The sequence below is a fragment of the Eptatretus burgeri genome, chromosome 4 (assembly GCF_056783735.1).
Source record: "Eptatretus burgeri isolate ZD-2024b chromosome 4, Ebu_testis_v1, whole genome shotgun sequence".
Classification (NCBI taxonomy): domain Eukaryota; kingdom Metazoa; phylum Chordata; class Myxini; order Myxiniformes; family Myxinidae; genus Eptatretus; species Eptatretus burgeri.
This window is the reverse complement of record NC_140964.1, coordinates 97863138-97867406: the sequence shown is the minus strand read 5'-3', so window position 1 is coordinate 97867406 and position 4269 is coordinate 97863138. Positions and strand designations below refer to the sequence as shown.

Genomic DNA, 4269 nt, shown 5'->3' with positions numbered 1-4269 from the left:
AGGGGTACAAGTATGCTTTAACCGTTATTGATTTGAGGAGTAGATATGCGTGGGTTGTCCCTTTAAAAAACAAAACAGGTAATACTCTTGTGTTAGCTTTTCAACAGATATTTAATAAAAGTAAGAGAAAACCTAAGAAATTGTGGACTGATGAGGGTAGAGAGTTTTATAACAAGACATTTATGAATTTTTTAAAAAATAACAGTATTACATTATACAGTACCTTTAATGAAGGGAAGGCAGTTGTTGTTGAACGTTTTAATCGTACCTTAAAAGAGAGACTATATAAAAAATTCACACAACTCGGTTCACAACAATGGTTATCTTTTATTCAGGATATTGTGGATAAGTATAATGACACGATTCACACGTCAACGAATATGAAGCCATCAGAAACATTTACAAAATTAAAATATGAAAAAGAGATTAATGTCAGAAAACCTAAGTTCAAAGTTGGTGATATCGTAAGAATATATAGGTGGAAATCTCATTTTGAAAAGGGTTTTACTGAACGATGGACGAAAGAACTTTTTAAAATTGTTGATGTAATAGATACAGTTCCTTGGACTTATAAAATATATGATTTGGAAGGGGAAGAGATTTTAGGTTCATTTTATTCACAGGAATTACAAAAGACAAAACTAAGCATATAATACACCTTTGTGGACACTAGAGGGACAAGTCCGAGGTGTATTACAGTATATAATGTGTGTCAAGGGGGACGTTCTTAGATCTGTGAACCCCAAACACAGAATCCTCAACTGAATAGTCAAGGTTTAACTTTTGTTTGTGTGTGTGTGTGTGTAATGGGAGCAATAGGTTGGCGCTTCACTCCCTCCTACTATACACCGTTGTGGACACTCGAGGGCCAAGTCCGAGGTGTATAACAGTATATAATGTGTGTCAAGGGGGACGTTCTTAGATCTGTGAACCCCAAACACAGAATCCTCAACTGAATAGTCAAGGCTTAACTTTTGTTTGTTGATGTGTATGTGTGTGTGTGTCCCAACCCTCACATTCAAAATCTCAACCCCAACCCTCACATTCAAAATCTCAACCCCAACTCAATGTCTTTTTCAAAATGAGATTTCCACCTATATATATATATTTTTACGTTTTTTTTTCTTCTTCCAATTCTGTCTTTTAAGGCTTTCAGGTTTGATGACGTAGAAAGGGGGAGTAAGCCTGCACTTTCTTCCCAGAACTTTCTTGATCTTGCTCCCATCAAGCACCATCCGACAAAGAACTACATCGATAGGTTTAGATCCCAAAGAGTGATAGCAACTCCAAAAGTCTCCAAAATATAAATAAATAAAATAATAATAATAATAAATAAATAAATAAATAAATAAAAGCCCCCAAAAAAGTTTCAAGTGTCCAACATAAACCCAACTTTCCAAGTCTTCAAGGTATAACCACATTCCCGTTGAGTTTCCAAGATATGTATCACATTGTGAGTTATCAATCCAGAACCCACATTTCAAGTATTCAAAGTAAAACCAACTTACAAAGTCTCTTAAGGATAACTCATTTACTGATTTTTTCAAAATTTGTGAGTCTCCAAGGTAGGCCCCATATTTAGAACCATCTTGGCAGAACCCTTTTCCTGAGTCTCCAAGGTAGTTATTTAAACCATCAAGGCAGAACTCATTTACTGATTTTTCAAAATTTGTGAGTCTCCAAGGTAGGCCCCATATTTAGAACCATCTTGGCAGAACCCTTTTCCTGAGTCTCCAAGGTAGTTATTTAAACCATCAAGGCAGAACTCATTTACTGATTTTTTCAAAATTTGTGAGTCTCCAAGGTAGGCCCCATATTTAGAACCATCTTGGCAGAACCCTTTTCCTGAGTCTCCAAGGTAGTTATTTAAACCATCAAGGCAGAACTCATTTACTGATTTTTTCAAAATTTGTGAGTCTCCAAGGTAGGCCCCATATTTAGAACCATCTTGGCAGAACCCTTTTCCTGAGTCTCCAAGGTAGTTATTTAAACCATCAAGGCAGAACTCATTTACTGATTTTTTCAAAATTTGTGAGTCTCCAAGGTAAAACTTGTATTCTGGCTCATCAAGGTATAACTTGTTCAGTGGGTATTGTCTTGATAACTCACAATGAGTACTATTGCTGTAAAACTCTTTTTCAGGATTTTGCTGGTCTCCAAGGTATAACTCTTTGGTTGGGTCATCAAGGACGAACTCGTTCTGTGGGTCTTGGTCGCTCATAAGGTCTTCAACCAAGCCAACAATTTCGCCCCAAGTTGTAGCAAAAGCAGTATTTTCATTTCGTATTTCAGACACAATTTCCTGTGAGAGAAAATAATAATGTATTAATTAAGTTATTTAATTATTAAATGAGTATGCTTCAATCAAAGTTTGAAAATAGGAAAATAAAAAATCTTACCTCAATAGATAAGAGGTTTGAATCCAGTTCATCAACTTGAAGGTTTAGTTCCAAAGAAGACAGAGAGTTCCAAGGAACACCAAAGTCATCCCACTCAAGGTCTTCAACCAAGCCAACAATTTCCCCCCAAGTTGTAGCAAAAGCAGTATTTTCAGATACAATTTCCTGTGAGAGAAAATAATAATGTATTAATTAAGTTATTTAATTATTAAATGAGTATGCTTCAATCAAAGTTTGAAAATAGGAAAATAAAAAATCTTACCTCAATAGATAAGAGGTTTGAATCCAGTTCATCAACTTGAAGGTTTAGTTCCATAGAAGACAGAGAGTTTGAGACAAGCACACAGAACACCATTGCCAGCAAGAACAAATGTTTAAAATGGAGCCTGGGTTTGAAGCTTTTATAGAGAAAGACTGGTGGGTGTGGTTTCCTTTGGAAATTCCCTGGGCAAGCCTAGGCAAGCCTTCATTGGGAAATTTTTCAAAACCATAACATCCTGTAATTTTCTAGTGATTTCTTTGTGAGTCAGAGATGAACTGGAAATGATGTAAGAGTGGGCGGGGCTTAGCAAAAGTAGGCGGAGCTTAGGAAAAGTGGGCGTGGCTTAGAAAAAATACCTTATGAAAAGTGGGCGGAGCTTAGCAAAAGTGGGCGGGGCGTAGGAAAAGTGGGCGTGGCTTAGAAAAAATACCTTATGAAAAGTGGGCGGAGCTTAGCAAAAGTGGGCGGAGCTTAGGAAAAGTGGGCGTGGCTTAGAAAAAATACCTTATGAAAAGTGGGCGGAGTTTAGCAAAAGTGGGCGGAGCTTAGGAAAAGTGGGCGTGGCTTATAAAAATTACCTTATGAAAAGTGGGCGGGGCTTAACAAAAGTGGGCGGGGCTTAAAGAAAAGTGGGCGGGGCTTAACAAAAAATAACCTGTGGCTCAGGAGGTGGTCAAACAAGAGCATTAAGAGAAGTTTATCATTTCGTAATGGCACAAATGGGGTATCTTAAAAAATATAAAGATTCAAATGTTTTGTTTGTCAATATTTTAGATGAAGATTATTGTGCAAAGAAAATTAAACTATTGAAGGAATTTGAGAATGAACAAATCTTTATAGGTTCAATGAGTGAGCTGTTCAACCCCCAGGTGTTCAATTCAATGAGGTTCAACCTCCAGGTTAAAAGGGGGGACAAATAAATATACCTTGGGATAAAAAGGGGATTTATTTTTAGGGAAAAAAAATATAAATCGCTGAAAATCCCCCATTCATTTACATGGGGAAAAGTGAGCCAGAATCAGTATTCTTACCCTACTTATACACATATATACAGTGGGGAGAACAAGTATTTGATACACTGTTGATTTTGCAGGTTTTCCCACTTACAAAGCACGTAGAGGTGTGTAATTTTTTTTATCATAGGTCCACTTCAACTGTGAAAGACGGAATCGAAAACAAAAATCCTGAAAATCACATTGTATGATTTTAAAATAATTAATTTGCATTTTATTGCATGAAATAAGTATTTGATACATCAGAAAAGCAGAACTTAATATTTGGTACAGAAACCTTTGTTTGCAATTACAGAGATCAGACGTTTCCTGTAGTTCTTAACCAGGTTTGCACAGACTTTTGCACACAGCAGCGATTTTGGCCCACTCCTCCATACAGATCTTCTCCAGATCCTTCAGGTTTCAGGGCTGTCACTGGGCAACACAGACTTTCAGCTCCCTCCAAAGATATTCCAATGGGTTCAGGTCTGGAGACTGGCGAGGCCACTCCAGGACCTTGAGATGCTTATTACGGAGCCACTCCTGAGTTGCCCTGGCTGTGTGTTTCGGGTCATTGTCATGCTGGAAGACCCAGCCACGCCCCATCTTCAATGCT

At 37.4% G+C, this 4269-nt stretch overlaps 1 long non-coding RNA gene across 1 annotated transcript; it reads right to left on the bottom strand.

Annotated features, from left to right (window-relative positions):
- Positions 1-1685: 1685 nt before the first annotated feature.
- On the bottom strand, positions 1686-3687 carry LOC147028732 (uncharacterized). Its single transcript, XR_015057688.1, has 3 exons — positions 2662-3687; positions 2400-2564; positions 1686-2302 (listed from the first exon to the last, which is right to left on the bottom strand). It is a non-coding gene; the product is annotated as an uncharacterized LOC147028732 (long non-coding RNA).
- Between the last annotated feature and the right edge of the window lie 582 nt (positions 3688-4269).